Consider the following 10874-nt stretch of genomic DNA (forward strand, 5'->3'; position numbering starts at 1 on the left):
TAGCGTGGCCATTTCCGACTCGTTTCCTATTTGGCACTAAAAGCCAGGAAAGACCCCCCAGGCTCGGCCCTTCCTATGAATGTCCTGGGTCTCCCAGGTCATGGATTGTTTATTCCATCACTGCTCACGGCCAATAGGCACCCAAAAGAGAAGAACACAATGTCCCACACTCAGGTCTTGAGAATGGTGTCAGGTCCCGTACTAGAACAGAGAATGGAGTAGGACGTTCCACAGACCTATGTGTCAGGTAGCATAGTAACAACTACCAGTATTTTTATTATCGGGGATTACGGGGGAGGATGTGCATTCTGCAAACCGGAACCTCACTTTTGAGTTTCCAAAACATGACTTTCGCTATCATGAAACAAAGTCTGCGAAGCACACACCCGCCTCTCTCAATCGGTCTCACGAGGGACTTGCAGAGGCTACATGTGAAGACTAGATTTGCATTTATGAGATGCAAACGAAGATATTGTGTTTATTTTATTTTTTTAAAGATGGCGATTATATGCAGAACGAAAGCACTGTATGCTTACACTGTCAAACACTTGGGGAGTATTTCAAGAACATCCCATAGAATAGTAGTCAATACATGCTTTCACTCAGGATATATTTATTTTAGTTTCTGATTAAGGATACAAGTACCATAAAACGTGGAGTCGGTTTATCCATTTAAATAAAAGGAGTAGTGTGCTACAATGACCAGCGGTTGTATTTGTAAACGTGGCTTGCCGCTTGCACTGGCACCTTGGACGGGTTCGGACTCCGGGGGCGCGCACCATCGGCTTAACGGGGCTGGCACAAGAGGGTTTTGAGAAATGCTGTGCGCGTTCCCGCAGCACAACAACCCACAAGGCACCGCTAGCCTTCACAGACACATGCTCGTTAAATGTCAATATTTCTGCCAAGTACGCCCAGCGACAGGCAAAATTAACCAGTAAGAGTTGTTTGAGAGATCTCGCACAACCAATCATATGAGCTCTACGCTGAGCTGGCTGCGTGCCACCCTTGGCATGCAATGAACAACTAGAACATATGTTTACCAAACAGCCTGCGTACCCCTCCTGTCTGGAAGGCGGTGCTGAAACCTGCACAGTAACCATTTTTGAACCAGGCAGAACGCTCCGATTGTGCGTATGCAGTTCTCTGGGTGTCCGTTGTAAGGAAACGTCCACAGCGTGACGTTGTATATTTGCCTGTTATCAATATGGCCGCACGAAGCACGTAGTTATAAATGCACGCAGAGGGCGTACACCTTCTGGTAGTTAAGGTCGTTCCGTCAGAGTACAGATTACAGGGCCCCGTTGATTTCGTATGCTCCTCCCATTACCAAGAAACTGTACTAAAACAGCAAAACAAAATATCCCAAGACTACATTACAACACCCATCCCCCACAATGCATAAGTACCAAACTTCTTCACAGAATGCCGTACACAAAACATCAAGCTAGAGATATGTGCTCTGAAACTTGCGGCGGCGAATTATTTCCGCCGCTTGCGACTGTAAACTTGACTGAGGTTGCGTAAAGTCTTTTCCGTAAACAGAAGGGGTTCTAGCACTGATGTATTTATTATACTTGTAAAAACTAGTGAAATGGTTGAACCAAGTATAAAAAACTAAATAATAAAACATGTTTTTAATATAAGGATATCAGTGCCAGAACGAGCTCTTTTTACCGGAAATTTAGTACATTATCAATAACGCCCAATCAAATACTCCCCACAACACCAGCCCCCCTTTTAAGCATACACAAGTCCTCACAACTCCCGGGCTCAATACATACACTAGTTCTGCATCATATCACTCCCTGTAACATAAACATGTCTGCCACAATAATATCATACCATGATTTAACGCATTCTCGTTTGGATAGTGTCACCTTTTTTGGAATCATCAGCACCTTCCAAACATGTGAAAGGCACACTAAGGATTTCTATGCGGTGTTCCTCTTGGCAAACATTCACCACCTGCCATCTCCGGATATCAACTGCCGAAAAATGTATAGTCTCTGGATCACCATATGAAATTATCTGACCTCATCGTGTTATATGAGTGAGTAAAAAGATATGGTATGCATTTAACCCACCCACTTAAAAAAACAGCCATCAAAAGGGTCCCATAAAGTAAACCAGTTTCCACATTTTCCACCAGCCCAGATCAAATAAAAAACAATATACCAGTTACCCCACCCATGTGCATCACCGTCACTTTTTTACCACCAGCCTACTGCTGGAAATGGAGAAAAAAACCACTGGATTTTCATAACGCTGTACAGTACTATCTCCACAACCTATACAATATCCTAAGAAAATCTTACAGGCAACATAACATACCAGTCCCAAGAACACGTGCCAGTCAGCCACCATTTCCAGCCAATAACATTATACGCAAGCTCCCACAATATGCAGACACTTATACCAGCCCACACATAATAAACTATTACCACCCCATGCTCCACCCCACTACAACATATACGGGTTCCTCATAACATACTGTAGAGGAGGAGCCAAGTTCCTCTACCCGAAGTCCCGCCCCTTCTTTGCCTATATGTTGGGAACTGTAAATTGCAGCATGTAAAACACCAGTAATGATGCCCATAACACGAAAAGCCTTTGAGACAAGGTATCCGTTGAGAAACCCTTTCTTCATGTATCTTCGGAGAGCGGACGGCCTCCTAGGAAAAATCCCAGAAGAAATGTAAAGATGAATGAAAGAGAAGACTGGTGATGTCACATGAAGCAGAAATTATGCACCCAGGAGAGATTCCAAAGAAGAAGGTGGATAGACCTTTTAGAATCTGATGGCAAAGTAAAGAATCAAGTAACATTTCATGTGCAGAATGAAGACTGCACGTGCAGAGAGCACTGAAGAAAATGCAAGCCGTTTTATAATTGTACAGATCTTGAAATGCAAGTAGACTAAGTAATCATGAAGGCCGGCTATACGTAGTGAATAGACTGCAGGCAGTGCCAATACATATATATATATATATATACACACATGTGTGTGTGTGTATAGAATCTGGATGTTGCATGTCGTGTTTTAGCAAACCAGGACCCCGTGAACAGAAGGGCTGAAAGTGTGGTGCAGTAGAAGAAGAGAAGAGGATCCAAAAGTGGGAACCCTCCCGTCTCCTGCACAGGGGACGGGAGGGTTCCCACTTTTGGATCCTCTTCTCTTCTCTACATATGTGTGTTGGTGGTCCTGTGCCAGGTCCACTTTTCCTGCCCCGCACCTTTAGCATTTTGTGAATAAATATAGAGGTACAGACAGAAAATTTCTATATAAGAAGATTGGAGTGCTCCAACAATTTCCTTGCGCATTAGAAGAAAACAGCTGACGATGAGGGAAGAATCGAGAAAGCATGTCTGGCCCGGTGTCAAGGGTTAGGGCAGCCAAGAAACTGGTTATCGATTCGAGAAAATACAATGAACGTGAGAAGCGAGGCAAGCTCCTGTTGAGGTGTAATGGAAAAACAATAGGAGTGCCAGATTTTATTCATTTAAGTGTTAAATACGAAAGAAAGAGCTCAACACGGTCTCCAGTCACATGGTCTAGATGGAAATAGACTTTGGGCAAGCTACATTGAGACTTGAAGGTAAGACCATGCTCACACTCCCTTCTATTCTCAGGCGCAGTGATACTTTGCAATTCTGAGTTCAAAGACAATTCGAATGGGAGAAAGCAGGAGTGATGATGAATGTTGGGCTAATTAGGTGGGGTGGTATGTCCAAGCCAAAACCTCCAGCACCTGGGGTATCAGCTTGCATGCTGCTAGCGAGTGGAATATTTCAGAAGGTTACAAGCGTGCCAACCAATGATAGAGGGCACATAGTAAAGAGACCTAGAGTTTGAAAGCCAATGAAACGTAGTGTATTTTATGACACTGAAGATGACTTGCACTAAGAGTGGGCATAGCGGTCCACCTGACCTTAGAGACCCAATCACAATCCGATTCCCCATAGAAAGTATGCCTAGATGTTCCCCATAGACCAACCACAATTCAACTTAGGTTTTCCTATTTTGCCATGTAGTATGACATCAATGATGGTGAGTTTTTACTATATAAATATAATTTTTTATTAAATGCTTTGAGAGTTCTCTATGAGAGACTTGAGCGAATGTCCGTTGTACTCCCTGTTGTTAATAAAACAGCTAAAGATTTGCCAACTACCTGAGTCTGTTGTATTATTGGTGTAAGAGTACATTCTGCACCCCCATCCATTTTATACAGCGCTACCTTGCTTAAAGGGCCTATGGGTTCAATACATAGGCCTCTGCGCCAACCAACCCACGTCCCAGCAATATACTACAGGCCCCCACAACTTAACACCAGCTCAGCGAGTGCATACATGCTTACCACACCATATTTAAGCTGCCACAGCATACCAGCACTCAAAAGTATACACCAGCCTCCACAACACATAGACCACGTGTAAACAGCTGCCCAATATGCACAGGTTTCCTGCAGCATATAAGAACGTCCCAATACAGGCAGCTCCCCCAGCATAAACCAGCAGGAAAACATTTTAAGAAGATGATTAAGGTGTGTGACTATGCGATCACAAGTAAACGTTATACTGATCTAAAATCTTAGTATGATGGGCCTTTAGGAGTAATCCATTTATATGTATATTACGTGGGCATAACAAATAAGTAATTTTTTGTGCTTTTTGTATTTACACACCAGCTCCAATTAACAAACACCAGCCTTCTACATTTACAGTGGCTCCCCAAACCACATACCAGATCACATAAATACACTACTAAAACAAACTCTTCAAACATATATATAAACACACACACACACACTCTCTAAAACAGACAACCTCTATAAAATATATATTATTCACATATTCATTATCCCTAAACAGAAAGACACGGTCCATAAAACATATACAATACATGACAACATATACCAGAATCCAACACACATACCTGTGTCCAACAGCATATATTAATGTATTGTGCATTTGTAAGGCGCTTATACATCAAGTAATTTGTGTTTCAAAGCGACCAAACACACATACAAACACACTAAATAGAGCATGTTAGGTTTGTAAATATACCCAAATCCACAATACCAGCTACCCATTGAAATCCAGCCCCACACACCAGACTAACCGGGCACAGAGTATGTACACAGCCCTAAGGGCGCACCACATTTGCCCAGACCTGAAAAGATGTACCAGATTCCCATGTGTACCAACTTAACCATGTACCATCAATGTTATGGTGCGTTTGAATTAAGCAACACAAAACACTTTTCTACATACAGTGTGATAATGGAATAGGTTATCCTCAACTGAAAACCAACACATGCACAGCACCACATTGTAGCCATCACTGGAAGCTCACCTTCAGATCAGAGTCAAACGGCAATGCACTGTAGATATGATAATTTCCTGAAAAGCTTTCTTTTTGCTTCGTAAGAGGAAATTGTCTTATATGGCAGCACTATTCTATACATTGCTTTATCAACTGAAGAATGACTGCTCTCGTGGATGCAACAACCAACCACACATGTTTCACCCCCATTGGGGTTTATCAGTGTGGCATAGATCACCATCCTTGAGATTTAATCATTGGGGCATGTTTAACATTCATCCTGTTAGGTTGGGTTGAAAAAAAGCAAGGAAAGGCTTTTTCCAAAACCACCATAATATTGATGTTGAATAGCAAACATGCCCCAATGCTTCAATATGAAGGAGCTTTTTTCAAGCATACCATAATATTGATGGTGAATTTTAATCATGCCCCATTGCTTCAATCTCAACCTACACTGCACTGATGATGCTCAGTGGGTCTGAAATGTATATTCTGTTGCTTACTTGTGAGCTGCCAACATTGGGTTGATAAAGCTATGTTTAAAATGGCACAATTCTTTAAGACAATGACTCATTTCTCATATGAAGAACAACTCAAGCTTTTCAGCTAATTTGCATACGCATAGTGCATTTCTGTGTGGCCCTAATCTGAAAGTAAACTTCCAAGAATTACTTCCAGTTTGTGCTGTGCTTGTGAGGATTTTTTTTTTACTACAGCAACTTAATGTATTCCAGTAGACAGTTCAGGTAGGGACGACGCATCATGTTTATATCAATAGACGTGTTCCGAATCTGACAAGCTGAAATACATGCCTTAGATTTGTCACTCTAAAAGAAAGAAAGTCTGTCTTTGTAGCCCGACCAGGGCTAGTTTTCACCATTGTACCTAAAGGGGTCAAGCCTTGATGATTCACAACCCAAACCTGATCAACATTGTCCTTTATATTCCATGGAGTGCCAACCAACGAGGACCTGCCTTGACGTGTATACACTAAACAAACGTCAGAACAGAAAGAGGCAACCTGGACACATATACATACACACCACAGGGAGCAATTGTTGGCATTTCTACCTCAATGCACATTAGCATGGACTAGTAGAGCACGGTTACTTATTATGTGACCATCCAGATATGTTCGACTACAATACCCATGGTTCCTATCCAGCATAATCAGTGGTGAAAGATCACGGAAGTTGCCGTCCAAAACATCTGGAGGGCCACATAATGAGTAACCATGCCCTAGAAGGAAAGCCTTGTTTTTGGTTTTCCTCAAGGCACAAGCAATGCATTTTTATCCCATAGAGGCAGTTATAGGACAGGGCTATAGATTTTTTTAAATCACACTTAGGCGATTCTAGACCGTTATACCATGCAAAAAAAAAAGCAAGCCTTGACACTTGTAGTCCAAGGAGAGTAGGCATGGACCTTCAACACCAAGTGAGGGAAGCCCAGAGCCTTACACGCCAGAAAGGGGCAACCTTGAAAATATTATGAGGGACCATCTTGCACTTAACGCATGGGAGATGGACAGCTTTGCTTATTGTAAGGTGCGGCTTAAATCAACTCGAACCCCCCCTCCACCCACCCATTATCTTTACCTCCAAACGCGTATCCCTTCGTGTATTCATTGACACATGTCACAAGCAGAGCTCCCTTCATGCGTTATTAACTATACAATACACAGATGTGTTCAATAGAATGGTTAGTGTGAGTGAAGGTAGACGAGATTCCTTTAATTGTAAAAGCAAAAAAGGTATACTCGTTAAGTATCTACCAGGGCCCCATTTCGCAGCCCAGTCCCCATGAGCTGTGCCTCACATGGGTAACAAAGGGTTAAGGGAAATACAGCCGTCACCGCCCAGATTTCCTTCTGTGCAGCTCAGCCGGTGGCAGCCGGTGGCAGCCAGGGGCCATACAGTGCTCAGGCCCAGCCATCATTGTAGTATACTCACCACAAGCAGTGTCTTTTCACAGCCCATGTGCCTGCAGCGGGTCAGGGTCTGGACACCTCCATTCACAGATCTAAAGTGCAAAAATATGGATAGAATCAAAATATATATATACTTGAACACGGATGCAAATGTATGTCTAAATCCCATTGGCCCCTGTCTGTGCCAGCTGCACAATGGAGAAATGTTTCTATTTCTCACCCTACGTTTGTTGACACGTATTTCGCAGCTGAGCCAAGCACCGAGTGCCTCCCCCACCTCCACACAAACGCCAAGCCCGTGTTCTCACCCCTTGTCTCCCAGTATTTGACCCTCAGAATAACCCTTTCCAGGTAACGATGCCCACCACAATATCTCCCAAACCCATAATCTCACCTTCTCAACTACGCCGCTGTAACTACGCTACAGTAGAGTAGTGTGTGCAGCCACGTGGCCTCATCTTGAAAGTCAGACGGCCCATAAACTCACCCACTGCCTCCGATGGCTGCCCCCACCTTTATAATAACACATTAATGGCACACATCAATTCAGTTGATCTCACCGCAGTCCTGCGCTCCAACCCTCATGATATCTTTACCAAGCTAATCTGAATGCAGCAACTTTCCCCCAGACTGCCACCCCCTCAAAAACATTTTACACGCTCCCGCTATGTGCCCCCTCAATGCTACACTCTCAGTGCCATGTATTCTCCGCCAAAACCTCACGGATGGGTCCTGCATAACTACAGAACTCTCAAAATGCCTACCCACCCCAACCCTCAACTCCCAACCCCCACCCAAGGTCATATACTTACTCAACGCTGCCTCCTAGCCCAGTGCCACCCTCACAAGAACACTGCATCTGGCAATGTATTCCCCCAGTGCCGTGCAGCAAGTAAACTCTTAAACAGCCACGACTCCGCTCGCAATAACCCCAATGTCATTACACGGGCTGTGACAGCTCCTGCTCTCGTCCTCCCAATATTTGCCTCGAGTCCGTAAGTGCACGCCAGTGGCTCCTTGTGCCCCGATCTTTCCAGTCATGCACTCAGTGTTTCCATCCCGAACCGCCCCTCACCCACAGGTCGTGAACTTACCCCTCGTCTCGTAGCCAGTGTTTGCCACTTTGCGCTTCCTGGGGGTGCAGGCGGGAGACAGGTGCTCCGAGACTTTCTCCCCCCCTGTAAGTTCAAGGCTGCCTTTTTTTCTCTCCAGTTCCCATCTAAACTGAAAACAAAGAGCTTCTGCAAACACATGACTTTCCACTTCCAAAACATATGATGTCACCAGAGCTGCGCCAATCAGCGCCCGTTGGGAGGGACTCTCTTTTTAGCAACCGGCTCTTGAGAAATGCTCTTTTTCCTCTGTCTGGTGGACCCCGGGGACCTGAAGGGCTGAACTGTTCACCTCTTAACAAGGCAACGACACACGGATCGGTGAAGCGAGCGATCCGTCGGGGAGCGCAAGCGAGACTTCTTCATCTCGCTTGGCCAGGAGATATATATATATATATATATATTTTACACAAAACATTGAAAACACGGAGATCCTTGATACTTAAAGCAGCAGACAAAAACACGCATTGGAAAAGCCAACAGTTCTGCAGTTGTTCATTGCACTTTCTATTTATAGACGCGGCTTTCCCATAAAGAATGGGCCAAGCTCAGAGAACCTGCAATCAGAAGTGCTGGTCTCACGTGACTATTACAGGAGAGCTGTTAACCTCTGTTGACTGATTAAAAGGCAGCAGCTGATGCATACAGTCTGCAGCTTACACAGCCTGGTACAAAGGCCCATCAATTGTTTTTGATCTCTGTACTATCCAGAATGGCTCTGTCAATGTTACAATCAGGGCAGTTTCTAGCCAACTTGGTACCCACAGTGCAACACTAGAATTCCCCAGCCCCACCCCCCCAACCCCAGACTTGCACAGCAACTCCCAAACTACACCTCACGGTCACGTGACAAAAAACCCTCAATATCAATAAATCATTGCTATATAAATTAAGCGGGTTTCATTACATTGTAAGTCAAGTACTTTACAGAAGAAATCCAATGTGAAAACACAGCTATTGCTGTCCAAGTAAATGGTTCTTCTGTCAACTATATTGTGGGGGCCGGCGGTGGTCACACAGCCAGCCTCACTGGTGCTGGGATGCCCAGCACCATGCTGGTGTGCCGGGGTCACTGGGACTTATAGGTCATTGCAGGGCAGGGCCCTGTGAGGCTGTGGGGCACAGCATAGGAGCTAGGTGCAGGAGCACCGTGCATGCTGGTAACATCCTGGTGGTGGGTGCCTGGACAGGACCCAGGGCACCAGACTGGTCTGGGGGCCCAGACCAGCAGGGACCTGCAGGGCCCAGCAGGGCCATGGTCACACGACGTGGGGCCTGCAGGCCAGGGCCGCAGGACTGTGATCACATGGTGTAGGCCTGCAGGCCCACAATGAGAGACAGAGAAAACAGGAGGCCATAGTTGGAGTCTGCAGCCGTTCTCCTGGATGTGCCTGCAGGGGCTCCTTTTATTAGCTTGGGCCATAACACAGTCATGGCCAATCTTAAAAAGGGCAATACACGTGGGGGACACACATCCCCATCAGGGATGTCATTTCACCAAAATGCCTGGGGTAGCGGAAGTGACATCAGATGGCCCTTGACCCCTGATGACATCACAGGAAGTGATGTCTTTTGACCCCACCCTGAAGGGATATCACGGGAAGCGATGGAACAGGACCTTTCACCAGTTGACAAAACAGGAAGTGGCATCACATAGCATTGTACACTACGAAAAATATGGTTACGATATCACTATGATGTGATGTACATTTCATACAAGAATGGATTGCCATATGTATCGTTAAGATCAGTGTGAATAGGCCCATAATACCAAATTACTGTGAATTCAAGCAGGCGTCTATGAACACATGATAATGATGTGTTATTATATAGCACTTACGCTTAAGCGCTTTATATAGAAAAAATAAACACCCAATATCACCCAACCTTTGTTGGTACTCATTTATCGATCTCAAAAGGATGAAAGGCTGAGTTGAGGCGTTTAAGAACAGACTCAATCAGTGACTCACCCCCTGAAGTGTGCCTGAAATCTTTAATGAGTCTAGCAATTATTTTATAGAATTACAGAAAGACACATTATTTAGTATTCCTATTCTTTCTTATTTAGGATCAGTGCTGAAAGTGTTAGACTTTTGGCACTCCTGTTCTTATTTTTCTTCTTTTTTTTAAGGGGCCTGAACAAGAAACCCAGTCACTCCAGAAGTAAAGAGACACATGGTGTTGGTCACAGCCCAGGAGCTTGCATTACAAAAAAAAAGTTACATTTTTTTAGTTTTTTTAGAGGTTGCAGAGGAGACCTCAGAGGTCGCAGTTACGACCTCTGGCAACCCCTAAATGACATCCCTGATCCCCATAAAAGGGTAATACACATGGGAGGATCACACATCACAAACTACTCTTAGGGAAGGTCTTGCTTGAATGTATTTTCAAACTGTCAATACTGGCACACTGCACAGTGACCAGCCTGCCAGGTCTGAGGGCCCACTGACCACTGGCCCTGTGTTGCAGGCCTTCTGTTCGTACCACCTCACTTGTATTTCGC

At 44.6% G+C, this 10874-nt stretch overlaps 1 protein-coding gene across 3 annotated transcripts in view; it reads right to left on the bottom strand.

Annotated features, from left to right (window-relative positions):
* KLHL24 (kelch like family member 24) overlaps nt 1-8639 on the bottom strand; it is a 211490-nt gene extending 202851 nt beyond the window's left edge. The window contains exons 1-2 of one of the 3 annotated variants that reach the window (XM_069617834.1): nt 8354-8639; nt 7282-7351 (exon numbers count right to left, since the gene is read on the bottom strand). The gene's annotated coding sequence lies outside the window, so the exon portion shown is untranslated. Of the gene's footprint in view, nt 1-7281; nt 7352-8071; nt 8269-8353 lie in introns of those variants that run through there. The other 2 variants (XM_069617836.1, XM_069617835.1) reach the window with 2 other exon arrangements.
* Nucleotides 8640-10874: the final 2235 nt, after the last annotated feature.

Source organism: Ambystoma mexicanum, chromosome 10 (genome assembly GCF_040938575.1).
Source record: "Ambystoma mexicanum isolate Mex_15411 chromosome 10, UKY_AmexF1_1, whole genome shotgun sequence".
NCBI lineage: Eukaryota > Metazoa > Chordata > Amphibia > Caudata > Ambystomatidae > Ambystoma > Ambystoma mexicanum.